This window comes from Eptesicus fuscus, chromosome 10 (genome assembly GCF_027574615.1).
Source record: "Eptesicus fuscus isolate TK198812 chromosome 10, DD_ASM_mEF_20220401, whole genome shotgun sequence".
Lineage (NCBI taxonomy): Eukaryota > Metazoa > Chordata > Mammalia > Chiroptera > Vespertilionidae > Eptesicus > Eptesicus fuscus.
The window spans coordinates 24,632,555-24,647,868 of NC_072482.1; the positions used below are offsets into that span (position 1 = coordinate 24,632,555).

Sequence of the window (15,314 nt, forward strand, 5' to 3'; positions counted from 1 at the left end):
AGAGGGAAGGTGGTGAAGGGTGGGGGTGAAGGGGGCCTAATATACTGTGACAGAAGATTTGACTTTGGGTGGCGGGTACACAGTCCAATACACAGATCTTGTATCATAGAAATCTACACTGACACCTATATGGTCCCAGTGTCACCCCAATAAATGTAATTTTAAAAAGTGATCCCAATACTATTTGGGCAAAGATATCTAGTCACTTTATTGCAGGAGTTCTTAACTGGGATCCATCTCTGCCCTGAGAATCCACAGATGAGCATTAAGAGGGCAGGCACTTGAAAGTATATGCAAAAGAGTATGCCTTTGTTTCTCTAATATTTATAGAGATGTAGATCATAGCTTTCATCGGATCCTCAGAATGCCCTCCACAGGTTAAGGTCCTGCAAGACGACTTCAGAAGACTAGAAATTAGACCTCATTATTATTGAATTATTTTTTTTTAAGTTTCTGTTTGCACTTTTGCAAATTTCTATTACACTGCATCACTTTTTTTTTTTTTTTTTTTTTTTTTTTAATTTCTTTATTGATTAAGGTGTCACATATTTGTCCTCATCCCCCCATTCCCATCCCACCCCTCTCCCCACGCATGCCCCAATCCCCTGTTGAACTTAACCGTTGGATAGGCTTATATGCATGCATACAGGTCCTTTGGTTGAACTCTCCCCCTCCCCCCCACCCTCCCCCTACCCTCCCCTATCCTCCCTCTGAGGCCCGATAGTCCGATCGATGCCTCCTTGCTTCTGGTTCTGTTCTTGTTCCTCAGTCTATGTTGTTCATCATTTCCCCTAGATGAGCGAGATCATATGTCACTAGATATATACTAATAAGAACTCAATGTGAGACGAGCAATAATAGTTATGCTGACAGGCAAATGAATCAATCTGTAGCGAGCTTCCCCCTGGACCAACAGTTCTTTTGAGACCCAATTTCAATGTCCAGTAGTTCCTTATGTGTACATGTCAGCACTGACCCCTCAGCTCTGGATGGTGGACAAATGGTGGTAATGGAGGTCCGACTCCCTCTGGTTTGGTCTCGGCCGAACCCAGGGGCACGGCGTCACCCAGACTAAGGGGCACGTGGCCTCACCCTTACCCAAGGGGCGCGTGGTCACACCCGGGCCTGGGACCCAGCCTCACCCGGATGGATCCAGGGGCGCACGGCCTCACCCGGACCCAGGATCTGGCTTCACCCGTACCCAGGGACGCTTGGCCTCTCCCAGACCCAGGGGCACGTGGCCTCACCCGGGCCTAGGTGCACGAGGCCTCATCCGGATCCAGGGACACATGGTCGCACCCGGACCCAGGGACGCTTGGCCTCTCCCAGACCCAGGGCCACTTGGGCTCACCCGGGCCTAGGTGCATGCGGCCTCACCCGGATCCAGGGACACATGGTCTCACCCGGACCCAGGGATGCTTGGCCTCTCCCAGACCCAGGGCCACTTGGGCTCACCCGGGCCTAGGTGCACGAGGCCTCACCCGGATCCAGGGACACATGGTCTCACCCGGACCCAGGGACGCTTGGCCTCTCCCAGACCCAGGGCCACTTGGGCTCACCCGGGCCTAGGTGCACGAGGCCTCACCCGGATCCAGGGACACATGGTCGCACCCGGACCCAGGGACGCTTGGCCTCTCCCAGACCCAGGGCCACTTGGGCTCACCCGGGCCTAGGTGCATGCGGCCTCACCCGGATCCAGGGACACATGGTCTCACCCGGACCCAGGGATGCTTGGCCTCTCCCAGACCCAGGGCCACTTGGGCTCACCCGGGCCTAGGTGCACGAGGCCTCACCCGGATCCAGGGACACATGGTCTCACCCGGACCCAGGGACGCTTGGCCTCTCCCAGACCCAGGGCCACTTGGGCTCACCTGGGCCTAGGTGCACGAGGCCTCATCCGGATCCAGGGACACATGGTCGCACCCGGACCCAGGGACGCTTGGCCTCTCCCAGACCCAGGGCCACTTGGGCTCACCCGGGCCTAGGTGCACGCGGCCTCACCCGGATCCAGGGACACATGGTCGCACCCGGACCCAGGGACGCTTGGCCTCTCCCAGACCCAGGGCCACTTGGGCTCACCCGGGCCTAGGTGCACAAGGCCTCACCCGGATCCAGGGACACATGGTCGCACCCGGACCCAGGGACGCTTGGCCTCTCCCAGACCCAGGGCCACTTGGGCTCACCCGGGCCTAGGTGCACGCGGCCTCACCCGGATCCAGGGACACATGGTCTCACCCGGACCCAGGGATGCTTGGCCTCTCCCAGACCCAGGGCCACTTGGGCTCACCCGGGCCTAGGTGCACGAGGCCTCACCCGGATCCAGGGACACATGGTCTCACCCGGACCGAGGGACGCTTGGCCTCTCCCAGACCCAGGGCCACTTGGGCTCACCCGGGCCTAGGTGCACGAGGCCTCATCCGGATCCAGGGACACATGGTCGCACCCGGACCCAGGGACGCTTGGCCTCTCCCAGACCCAGGGCCACTTGGGCTCACCCGGGCCTAGGTGCACGCGGCCTCACCCGGATCCAGGGACACATGGTCTCACCCGGACCCAGGGACGCTTGGCCTCTCCCAGACCCAGGGCCACTTGGGCTCACCCGGGCCTAGGTGCACGAGGCCTCACCCGGATCCAGGGACACATGGTCGCACCCGGACCCAGGGACGCTTGGCCTCTCCCAGACCCAGGGCCACTTGGGCTCACCCGGGCCTAGGTGCATGCGGCCTCACCCGGATCCAGGGACACATGGTCTCACCCGAACCGAGGGACGCTTGGCCTCTCCCAGACCCAGGGCCACTTGGGCTCACCCGGGCCTAGGTGCACGAGGCCTCACCCGGATCCAGGGACACATGGTCTCACCCGGACCGAGGGACGCCTGGCCTCTCCCAGACCCAGGGCCACTTGGGCTCACCCGGGCCTAGGTGCACGAGGCCTCACCCGGATCCTGGGACACAGGGTCTCACCCGGACCCAGGGACGCTTGGCCTCTCCCAGACCCAGGGCCACTTGGGCTCACCCGGGCCTAGGTGCACGCGGCCTCACCCGGATCCAGGGACACACGGTCTCACCTGGACCCAGGGACGCTTGGCCTCTCAGACCCCGGGGCACGTGACCTCACCCATGCCTAGGTGCACGAGGTCTCACCCGGATCCAGGGACACACGGTCTCACCCGGACCCAGGGACGCCTGGCCTCCCCCAGACCCAGGGGCACGTGGCCTCACCCGGGCCTAGGCGCACGAGGCCTCACCCGGATCCAGGGACACACGGTCTCACCCGGACCCAGGGACGCCTGGCCTCCCCCGGACCCAGGGGCACGCTGCCCCACCCGGGCCTAGGTGCACGAGGCCCCACCCGGATCCAGGGACACATGGTCTCGCCCGGACCTAGGGGTGCGTGGCCTCTCTCAGACCCAGGGGCACGTGGCCTCACCTGGACCTAGGTGCACGAAGCCACCCGGACCCAGGGGCGCGTTACCTCTCTCAGACCCCTGGTCGCGTGGTCTCACCCGGATCCAGGGGCTCACGGCCTCACCCGTACTCGGGACCCAGCCTTACCCGGATCCAGGGGCCCACGGCCTCACCCGGACCCAGGGTTCAGATTCACCCGGACCCAGGGGCACATGGCCTCACCCGAACCCGGAATCCAGCTTCACCTGGCCCCAGGGGCGCGTGGCCTCACCCAAACCCAGGGGCGTGAGGCCTCACCTAGACCCAGAGGCGTGTGACCACATCTGAGCCCAGAGGCTCGCAGGCTCGCCTGGACTCGGGTCTCAGCGGGGTTTCGTCTTCTTGATCCCAATTCCTGTTGGTCAATTCCCTCTCAGCAATTCCTTCGGTCATTTTCTCAGAGCTCCAGGGCGGCTGCCGCAGAACTCGTTGGGCGGCGGGCTCGGCAAGGCTCCGGTGTGCCCGGTACCCGGCGGTGGGCTGGTCCGGTGTCGCTGCGTCGGCCCTTGGGTCTGCAACGGTGGCCAGTCGCTGAGCGTGCGCACCTGGCCACTTCGGGGCATTGAGATTCTTGAAGGACTCGGAGGTTAGCAAGCACGGAGTCTCCCACCCCATGTCTCCCAGGGGCTCGTCTGTCCGTGCTCGGCAGCGAGTGGAGCCGTCCCCTCAGCCGGAGACCGCCGGGGGAACTGCGCCGAGCACGTTCCTGGCCACCATTGTGTCGCCTGAGCCATAGTTCTTAAAGTGTGGACTTTGGGTCACCGGCATCAGCATCATCCTGCGTACCCCTCTCTTTTATTCTAGTTGTAGAGCGTCTGCTCAGCCAGCCCCCCGGTCTTTCTGGCTGGTGTCTGCTCTGCTCTCCCGTCGTAGTCTCAATATTGTTGTGGTAGGCAACGATCAGGCTGCCGCCCTATGTCTCCATCTTGGTCCTCCTTTGTACAGTTAAGTCTTGATTGTTGTTGGTGTCACTGGGAGGAATTGTCCTCCAGGCCAATTGGCTGTGAGGACCCTCTTTGTCTATATAGGAAGAGTTGCTGTGCAGGAGACATGTTTGTGGGCCGGGTCTTGATGCAGCAATGCCTTGGCGCTCACTGAGTCTGCCTCTAGAATGCCTCCCTTATGCGAGTGATTGAAATCTGGTGTCATCTCCCACCAACCACTAGATGCCCTCGTTTCTGGGTCTCCAATGCAGTGTGGGTCAGCCACTACCTGAGGCACTCAGCAGGAAAAAGCTTCTGCTCAGCTTGGCTGGGGCGGAGCTACAGGGTGGAGCCTACAACCTTGGCTTCCTGTCAGCCCCGCCCTATGAGGCTCCTGTGTCTGTGTCCCTCTGTATTCCTTGCAAACACCTCTGAGAGAAACGCGCCCTGGAGTTTCGCCCACTGCCAAACAGTCCAGTCCCTCCCCTAATGAATCTGGACTCCCAGATTCTCGCCTGGAACTGGGCTTCAGTGCAGTTGGAACTGGGTCTCAGCGCAGTCTGGCGTCCCTGTCTCCTTCCCAGCAGGGCCACCCAGTGGCGCAGGCAAAAGTTCGTCCTCTGCGCACCTTCCAGTGCGCGCGTCTGGAGCCGCCGCTTCTCGGTGCCTCCGCCACCACAGCCCAAATTCATTCCCCCAGCGTGCGCCTGGCTTCACAGGGATTCGCCCGGAACTGGGGTTCAGTGCAGTCGGAACTGGGGTTCAGCACGGTCCTGAGCTTATGTCTCCTTCCCGCTAGGGCAGTTCAGTGGCGCAGGCAACAGTCCGTCCTTTGCGCCCCTTCCCGTGCGCGCCTCTGGAGCTCTGCCTTCCGCCGCTCCTCTGTGCCTGCGCCCCACAGCCCAGATTCATTCCCCCAGCCTGCGCCTGGCTTCCCAGGGTTTCGCCCGGAACTGGCGCTCAGTGCAGTCGGAGCCGGCGCTTAGCGCACTCCGGAGCCTTTATCTCCTTCCTGCCAGTGAACGCCGGCCAGGCCGTCAGCCGCCCCCTCCTCTCCGGCTCCATCCTCCCCGCAGGCGCGCGTGCTCGTGTCTCCGCCAGTTTCTCCATACCTCAGGCTTTTACGGCTCCCCCGATTGTCCCCGTGGCCTTCTCCTTCCCCCCATCTGTGGGCATTTCAGTCCGCCAGCTCTCCTGTGGCTCTGGACGATGTCCGTTCTGACCTCTAGTTGTGCCTTTGAAATTGTTGTGCCCGGCTGCGGGTTAGGTGTTTCACCTATGCCGCCATCTTGGTTTCTCCCATTTGGCCACACTGCATCACTTTTAAAAAGCTAGACAATGGAGCAGAAACCAAGATGGCGCCATAGGTTAAACACCTAACCCGCAGCCGGGCACAACAATTTCAAAAATACAACTAGAGGTCAGAACGGTCATCGTCCAGAACCACAGGAAAGCTGGCGGACTGAAATGCCCACAGCTGGGGAGAAGGAGAAGGCCACGGGGACAGTCGGGGGAGCCGCAAAAGCCTGAGGTATGGAGAAACGGACGGAGACACGAGCACGCGCGCCTGCGGGGAGGATGGAGCCGGAGAGGAAGGGGCGGCTGACGGCCTGGCCGGCGTTCACTGGCAGGAAGGAGATAAAGGCTCCGGATTGCGCTGAGCGCCGGCTCCGACTGCACTGAACCCCGTTCCGGGCGAAACCCTGGGAAGCCAGGCGCAGGCTGGGGGAATGAATCTGGGCTGTGGGGCGCAGGCACAGAGGAGCGGCGGAAGGCAGAGCTCCAGAGGCGCGCGCAGGAAGGGGCGCAAAGGACGGACTGTTGCCTGCGCCACTGAACTGCCCTAGCGGGAAGGAGACAAGGGCTCCGGACCGTGCTGAACCCCAGTTCCGACTGCACTGAACCCCAGTTCCGGGCGAAACCCTGGGAAGCCAGGCACATGCTGGGGGAATGAATTTGGCCTGTGGGGCAGAGGCACAGAGGAGCGGCGGCTCCAGAGGCGCACACGGGAGGGCGCGCAGAGGAGGGACTGTTGCCTGCGCCACTGAATGGCCCTGCTGGGAAGGAGACAAAGGCGCCAGACTGCGCTGAGACCCAGTTCCAACTACATTGAAACCCAGTTCCAGGCAGCGGGCGAAACTCCAGGGCGCGTTTCTCTCAGAGGTGTTTGCAAGGAATACAGAGGGACACAGACACAGGAGCCTCATGTCTCCTGCACAGCAACTCTTCCTATATAGACAAAGAGGGTCCTCATGGACAATTGGCCTGGAGGACAATTCCTCCTAGTGACACCAACAACAATCAAGACTTAACTGTAGATACTCACTCAGTTTCGCAACTGCGCCGCCCCCGCAGGCCGCCCGGCCCGGGGCACTGGGGACGCCGCGGCGGCAGCGGCGCCCGGAGCCCGGCGGCCGCCCAGCGCCCATCCCCGCCGCGAGGCCCCCGCGCGCCTGGTTCCGCGGGCCGCGCGCCCCGCACAACGGACGGAGGCCCGGGCGCCCTCTCCGTGCACCTCCCGGCGCCACTAGACCTCAGTAGAGTTGACTGAATTCAAGGAATTAAGAAGAACAAATTGGGGAATTCGAAAAAGATGACGGCGGAGGTGAAGGCTGATGTGTTGCCTCACATGGCAGTTTCGGAAATACAACTGGAACATGGACTAGTGAGGGTGGCGACTGCTGCTCGCGTCTCCCCAGACCGGGCGGCTGCTCCTCTCAGTCAGCACCGCAGCCGGGGCCATGGGCTCGTGGGCGCCGCAGCAGCTGCTGTGGCGGCGGCCGCGGACTCGGCGCAGCGGCTCTCTGTGAAGGAAGAGACCATCTTTCTGCAGGAGGGGCGCATCCGCGCCACCGACCTGGCCGAACTGCGCAGTGAGATCCTCGAGGCCCCGGAGGCCGCCAACACCGATTTGGAGGATTCTTAGGAGTTCTCATCTTACATTCAAGCCCTTTAAGCCATTTTGACAGAGGAGAATCAAGAAGGCGGCTAAGTTAAACAAAGGAACTGCGAACTCCACCGCGCACAGCAATTTCAGGGGCACGAATGGAGGACAGAGCCTCTGCCATCCAGAACTACAGGAGAGATGGCTGAATGGTAGATTTATAGCTAAGAGGGAAGAGGAAACCAGCGAAATCGGAGGGGATGAGATGTGGAGGCGCGTGGGTCTGGTTGGTGGCGGGGGAAAGGGGCTTTTGTTCCAAACCTAGGGGAGATTAGCTCTCCATCACACTGAAATCCAGCTTCTGGGGACCCGTGGGAGACCCAGATGCCTGCGGGGAGAGGCGGGACTCTTGCGGAGGTGCCAAGCGCCCCTGGGTCTGGGGGAGGCCGCGCTCCCCTGGGTCCGAGTGAGGCCAGGGGTCCATAGATCCAGGTGAGGCCTCGCGCATCTAGGCCTGGGTGAGCCCAAGTGGCCCTGGGTCTGGGAGAGGCCAAACATCCCTGGGTCCAGGTGAGACCATGTGTCCCTGGATCGGGTGAGGCCTCGTGAACCTAGGCCCGGGTGAGCCCAAGTGGCCCTGGGTCTGGGAGAGGCCAAGCGTCCCTGGGTCCGGGTGAGACCATGTGTCCCTGGATCCGGGTGAGGCCTCGTGCACCTAGGCCCGGGTGAGCCCAAGTGGCCCTGGGTCTGGGAGAGGCCAAGCATCCCTGTGTCCGGGTGAGACCATGTGTCCCTGGATACGGGTGAGGCCTCGTGCAACTAGGCCCGGGTGAGCCCAAGTGGCCCTGGGTCTGGGAGAGGCCAAGCGTCCCTGGGTCCGGGTGAGACCATGTGTCCCTGGATCCAGATGAGGCCTCGTGCACCTAGGCCCGGGTGAGCCCAAGTGGCCCTGGGTCTGGGAGAGGCCAAGCGTCCCTGGGTCCGGGTGAGACCATGTGTCCCTGGATCCGGGTGAGGCCTCGAGCACCTAGGCCCGGGTGAGGCCACGTGCCCCTGGGTCTGGAAAAGACCAAGCGCCCCTGGGTCCAGGTGAGACCATGTGTCCCTGGATCCGGGTGAGGCCTCGTGCACCTAGGCCCGGGTGAGCCCAAGTGGCCCTGGGTCTGGGAGAGGCCAAGCGTCCCTGGGTCCGGGTGAGACCATGTGTCCCTGGATCCAGATGAGGCCTCGTGCACCTAGGTCCGGGTGAGCCCAAGTGGCCCTGGGTCTGGGAGAGGCCAAGCGTCCCTGGGTCCGGGTGAGACCATGTGTCCCTGGATCCGGGTGAGGCCTCGTGCACCTAGGCCCGGGTGAGCCCAAGTGGCCCTGGGTCTGGGAGAGGCCAAGCGTCCCTGGGTCCGGGTGAGACCATGAGTCCCTGGATCCGGGTGAGGCCTCGTGCACCTAGGCCCGGGTGAGCCCAAGTGGCCCTGGGTCTGGGGGAGGCCGCGCTCCCCTGGGTCCGAGTGAGGCCAGGGGTCCATAGATCCAGGTGAGGCCTCGCGCATCTAGGCCTGGGTGAGCCCAAGTGGCCCTGGGTCTGGGAGAGGCCAAACATCCCTGGGTCCAGGTGAGACCATGTGTCCCTGGATCGGGTGAGGCCTCGTGAACCTAGGCCCGGGTGAGCCCAAGTGGCCCTGGGTCTGGGAGAGGCCAAGCGTCCCTGGGTCCGGGTGAGACCATGTGTCCCTGGATCCGGGTGAGGCCTCGTGCACCTAGGCCCGGGTGAGCCCAAGTGGCCCTGGGTCTGGGAGAGGCCAAGCATCCCTGTGTCCGGGTGAGACCATGTGTCCCTGGATACGGGTGAGGCCTCGTGCACCTAGGCCCGGGTGAGCCCAAGTGGCCCTGGGTCTGGGAGAGGCCAAGCGTCCCTGGGTCCGGGTGAGACCATGTGTCCCTGGATCCAGATGAGGCCTCGTGCACCTAGGCCCGGGTGAGCCCAAGTGGCCCTGGGTCTGGGAGAGGCCAAGCGTCCCTGGGTCCGGGTGAGACCATGTGTCCCTGGATCCGGGTGAGGCCTCGAGCACCTAGGCCCGGGTGAGGCCACGTGCCCCTGGGTCTGGAAAAGACCAAGCGCCCCTGGGTCCAGGTGAGACCATGTGTCCCTGGATCCGGGTGAGGCCTCGTGCACCTAGGCCCGGGTGAGCCCAAGTGGCCCTGGGTCTGGGAGAGGCCAAGCGTCCCTGGGTCCGGGTGAGACCATGTGTCCCTGGATCCAGATGAGGCCTCGTGCACCTAGGTCCGGGTGAGCCCAAGTGGCCCTGGGTCTGGGAGAGGCCAAGCGTCCCTGGGTCCGGGTGAGACCATGTGTCCCTGGATCCGGGTGAGGCCTCGTGCACCTAGGCCCGGGTGAGCCCAAGTGGCCCTGGGTCTGGGAGAGGCCAAGCGTCCCTGGGTCCGGGTGAGACCATGAGTCCCTGGATCCGGATGAGGCCTCGTGCACCTAGGCCCGGGTGAGCCCAAGTGGCCCTGGGTCTGGGAGAGGCCAAGTGTCCCTGGGTCCGGGTGAGACCATGCGTCCCTGGATCCGGGTGAGGCCTCGTGCACCTAGGCCCGGGTGAGCCCAAGTGGCCCTGGGTCTAGGAGAGGCCAAGCGTCCCTGTGTCCGGGTGAGACCATGTGTCCCTGGATCCGGGTGAGGCATCGTGCACCTAGGCCCGGGTGAGCCCAAGTGGCCCTGGGTCTGGGAGAGGCCAAGCGTCCCTGGGTCCGGGTGAGACCATGTGTCCCTGGATCCAGATGAGGCCTCGTGCACCTAGGCCCGGGTGAGCCCAAGTGGCCCTGGGTCTGGGAGAGGCCAAGCATCCCTGGGTCCGGGTGCGACCATGTGTCCCTGGATCCGGATGAGGCCTCGTGCACCTAGGTCCGGGTGAGCCCAAGTGGCCCTGGGTCTGGGAGAGGCCAAGCGTCCCTGGGTCCGGGTGAGACCATGTGTCCCTGGATCCAGATGAGGCCTCGTGCACCTAGGTCCGGGTGAGCCCAAGTGGCCCTGGGTCTGGGAGAGGCCAAGCGTCCCTGTGTCCGGGTGAGACCATGTGTCCCTGGATCCGGGTGAGGCCTCGTGCACCTAGGCCCGGGTGAGCCCAAGTGGCCCTGGGTCTGGGAGAGGCCAAGCGTCCCTGGGTCCGGGTGCGACCATGTGTCCCTGGATCCAGATGAGGCCTCGTGCACCTAGGTCCGGGTGAGCCCAAGTGGCCCTGGGTCTGGGAGAGGCCAAGCGTCCCTGGGTCCGGGTGAGACCTTGTGTTCCTGGATCCAGATGAGGCCTCGTGCACCTAGGCCCGGGTGAGCCCAAGTGGCCCTGGGTCTGGGAGAGGCCAAGCGTCCCTGGGTCCGGGTGCGACCATGTGTCCCTGGATCCGGATGAGGCCTCGTGCACCTAGGCCCGGGTGAGCTCAAGTGGCCCTGGGTCTGGGAGAGGCCAAGCGTCCCTGTGTCCGGGTGAGACCATGTGTCCCTGGATCCGGGTGAGGCCTCGTGCACCTAGGCCCGGGTGAGCCCAAGTGGCCCTGGGTCTGGGAGAGGCCAAGCGTCCCTGGGTCCGGGTGAGACCATGTGTCCCTGGATCCAGATGAGGCCTCGTGCACCTAGGTCCGGGTGAGCCCAAGTGGCCCTGGGTCTGGGAGAGGCCAAGCGTCCCTGGGTCCGGGTGCGACCATGTGTCCCTGGATCCAGATGAGGCCTCGTGCACCTAGGCCCGGGTGAGCCCAAGTGGCCCTGGGTCTGGGAGAGGCCAAGTGTCCCTGGGTCCGGGTGAAGCCAGAGCCTGGGTCCGGGTGAGGCCGTGTGCCCCTGGATCCATCCGGGTGAGGCTGGGTCCCAGGCCCGGGTGAGACCACGCGCCCCTTGGGTATGGGTGAGGCCACGTGCCCCTTAGTCCGGGTGACGCCGTGCCCCTGGGTTCGGCCGAGACCAAACCAGAGGGAGTCGGACCTCCGTTACCGCCATTTGTCCACCATCCAGAGCTGGGGGGTCAGTGCTGACATGTACACATAAGGAACTACTGGACATTGAAATTGAGTCTCAAAAGAACTGTTGGTCCAGGGGGAAGCTCGCTACAGACTGATTCATTTGCCTGTCAGCATAACTATTATTGCTCGTCTCACATTCAGTGCTTATTAGTATATATCTAGTGACATATGATCTCGCTAATCTAGGGGAAATGATGAACAACATAGACTGAGGAACAAGAACAGAACCAGAAGCAAGGAGGCATCGATCGGACTATCGGGCCTCAGAGGGAGGATAGGGGAGGGTAGGGGGAGGGTGGGGGGAGGGGGAGAGTTCAACCAAAGGACCTGTATGCATGCATATAAGCCTATCCAACGGTTAAGTTCAACAGGGGATTGGGGCATGCGTGGGGAGAGGGGTGGGATGGGAATGGGGGGATGAGGACAAATATGTGACACCTTAATCAATAAAGAAATTTAAAAAAAAAAAAAAAAAAAAAAAAAAAACAACATAAAAAAAATAAATAAATAAAAAATAAAAAGCTAGACAATGTCACCAAGTCTTTCCAAATATATTTGGGATTCCTTTGGGGCACCGTATAGTACCTTTCAATACAAGAGGCAACTATACTCTAGGTCCGTGGTCAGCAAACTGCGGCTCGCGAGCCACATGCGGCTCTTCGGCCCCTTGAATGTGGCTCTTCCACAAAATACCACGGCCTGGGTGAGTCTATTTTGAAGAAGTGGCATTAGAAGTTTAAGTTTAAAAAATTTGGCTCTCACAAGAAATTTCAATCGTTGTACTGTTTATTATTTGGCTCTGTTGACTAATGAGTTTGCCGACCACTGCCCTAGATTCCTCTGAAATGTTTGCAAATGCCTGCTGCCTCCTCCACGTAGCTCACTGCAAAGTGGGTAGTGGTAGGAATTTATTTATTTAATATCTGTTAATGATTCTCCAGAGTTAGTCAGTTAGTTATTTAAAACTTATTAATGGGTTCCTTTTTAATGTGAGAATTCCACTCTCTTTGTAAATAGCCTCAATCATGATTAAATGTATATTGTTTTCTGTAAAATCTGCAGGCAGTTCTGTAATCTCAATCTATTTGGTTTTCAGAAATTGAAGGGAAGTCCAGAAAAAAAAACTGGATAATATTGGACAGAAAGAAAAGGAACAAAATTTTTTCAAATGAAAATGCATTGAGGTTGGGTTTCTAAAACTTCTGTATAATAATCAAATAAGTGGAATCTTCAGATTGCATGAATTATGTGCAGCAATACACATGTCTACATCATCTTACTTGATGGCAAAATACTATAAGATTTTCCAAAAAGTAATTAAGTAAAAAGAGAAAAGCAGTGGGCTTACGATGGGAAAGACTAATTAAAAACAACATGGTTCTAGGACAATAAAGTAAAATGTCTCCCACTGAACACAATTACACAACTGAACAGAATGCACGAGGCAGCCATTTGAGGATTCTGAGCAGTAAACGGTAGCAATGAACTTGGAGTTTTTAAAAGGCCAGAATTTGAAGTACCACCAAACCAGTGGTGAGTTTGCCATATTTACCTCCAGTATCCCCCAGATTGAAAACAAGGGCAACGCACCTGAAACCCAACACTGGCTGGGTACTGAGGCTCAGACAGACAGAGCTCCCGGAGAAGCGCCCTTATTCTGGCTTGAGGAGTGAGAAAGGAAATGCTTAAGACTTAGAGTGCAGAAATCCCCCCTTTGTTATTCTCCGAGTCTCCTAAGCCCCAGCCCCCCAGCCTTCAAGCAATCCCACAGGCAATGACATTAGAAGCCCCAGCGGAAGAGAAAACCTTCCTCTGATCCCAAGAGAGTGGAACAAACTCCCATCACTTTATACTCTCTCTCTTTCTTCCTCCCACTTAGTCCTGAACACAAGCACAGTCGCAGAAGTGTGCAATGGAACAGGTCAGCAAAAACCCCAGTTTTCTAACCAAACAAACAAAAAGGAATCTGAAAGTACTACCAACCATACAGAAATTACAAGGCATAAATGGGAATACTATTGGGCCAACAAATTAGACAATTTAGATGAACAAATTTCTAGAAAGGCACAAATTACCAAACTGACTCAAGAAGAAATGGAATATCTGAATAGGAATATATAAAGAAATTGAATGCTTAAATTTTAAATTGACAACTAAAAATACTTCCACAAAGAAAACACCAACCTCAAATTTCTTTCCTGATGAACTCTGTCAAATATTTAATAAAAATAATACCAATAATTCACAATCTCAAAGAATAAAGAAAAACTCAAAATGAATCATAGATCAAATTAAGAACCAAACCTATAAAATTTCTAGAAAAAAACACAGCAGAAAAATTGTCATGACCTTGGGTGAGGCAATGAATTCTTAAATATGACACCAAAAAAAGCACAATCCATAAAGGAAAATAACCGATAACTTGGACTTAATAAATATTTAAAACTTTTGCACCTAATAAGATACCATTAAGTAAATCAAAAGACAAACCACAGCATAAGCAAACCTTTGTAAATTATATGTATGTTCAAGGTCTTATATCCAGAATATATAAAAAAAACTCTTGCAACTCAATAAAAGGACACAGTACCCAACTTAAAAATGGGCAAAGATTAGCCCTGGTGTGATTTTGTCCTGCGCAGCTATTCCATCCGCCTTCTTTCCCACCTACCTGTGTGCCAACACCCCATGGAAAAAATCAATGGACAAGGACATGAGCTCCCTCTGACCCCAGAGGTAGCCTTTTGGTTTGAACTAAAGACTAACAGAAATTATCACTTTGAGATGGATAATGATGAAAATGAGCACAAGTTATCTTCGAAAATGGTCAGTTTAAGGGTTGATGCAAAGTATGAACTGCACATTATTGAAGCAGAAGCAATGAATTATGAAAGCAGTCCAATTTCCAGTAACACTGGCAACTTTGAAAATGTCCATACAGCCTTCAGTTTTCCTGGGGGCTTTGAAATAACACATATAGTCTCACAGTTGCAGTGTGATTCAGGGACTGTGCAAATTAATGGGCAGCACTCAGTAGATGTGGGGGGGAAAATGCAAAGTCAGAGATGAAGAGGAGGAGGATGTGAAAGTCCTAAGTATAGAGTATCCCAAAAAATGTATACACACACTTTGGATAATTATAAAAGCAGTGTGTATATAGTTGGGTTTTTTTTTTTTTTTTTTTTTTTTGGATACTCTGTTTACCTGGAAAGTGACTTGCCCCTGGAAATGGTAGCAAGTTTCCACAGGAAAAAAAGAAAACTTGCTGCTGATGAAGATGCTGATGATGAAGAAGATGATGATTTTGATGAGGAGGAAGCTAAAGAAAAAGCTCCAATAAAGAAATCTATATGAATTACTCCAGCCAAAAATGCACAAACATTAAACCAGAATTTAAAAGGCTCAAAACCAAGATCAAAATGTCAAGAATCTGTCAGAAACAGAAAACTAGTCCTAAAACATAGAAAAAACCTAGCTCCCTAGATGACATTAAAGCAAAAATGCAAACAAGTATAGAAAAAGGTGGTATTGTCCCAAAGTGGAAGCCATCAGTTGTGAGAATTGCTTCGGATGACTGACCAGGAGGCTATTCAAGATCTCCGGCAGTGGAGGAAGTCTCTTTAAGAAAATAATTTAAACTGTTAAAATTTTCCATCTTATTTCATTTCTACAACAGTTGATATCTAACTGTCCTTTTTATAATGTAGAGAGAGAACTTGTCCTACTGTGTCTGTTAAATGTTTTCTAGGTTCCATTGTTGTCCAAAATGCCCATTTAGCTTTTACTCTGTAATACTATCAACAATAAATATATTTATTGTTGATAGTATTACAGATATCTCCACCCACTTTTACCCCTCTTACAGATATCTCCCCCCACTTTTACCCCTCTTACAGATATCTCCCCCCACTTTTACCCCTCTTAGCCCAGCCCCTACACCCCACTCCAGGCCTTCACTGCCCATGGTCTATGTCCATGAGCTATGCAAATAAGTATATAAGTTATTTATCTCTTCTCATCCCCCGACACCGACACCGAGGTATGCCAGTCT

The 15,314-nt window shown here is 56.9% G+C and overlaps 1 protein-coding gene and 1 pseudogene across 1 annotated transcript in view; one reads left to right on the plus strand and one right to left on the minus strand.

Moving 5' to 3' along the window:
* The window catches only part of LOC103303959 (nucleophosmin-like), a 40,688-nt pseudogene extending 25,745 nt beyond the window's left edge, over window positions 1-14,943 (plus strand).
* DST (dystonin) overlaps window positions 1-15,314 on the minus strand; it is a 438,404-nt gene that overhangs the window by 403,290 nt on the left and 19,800 nt on the right. The window lies entirely within an intron of this gene.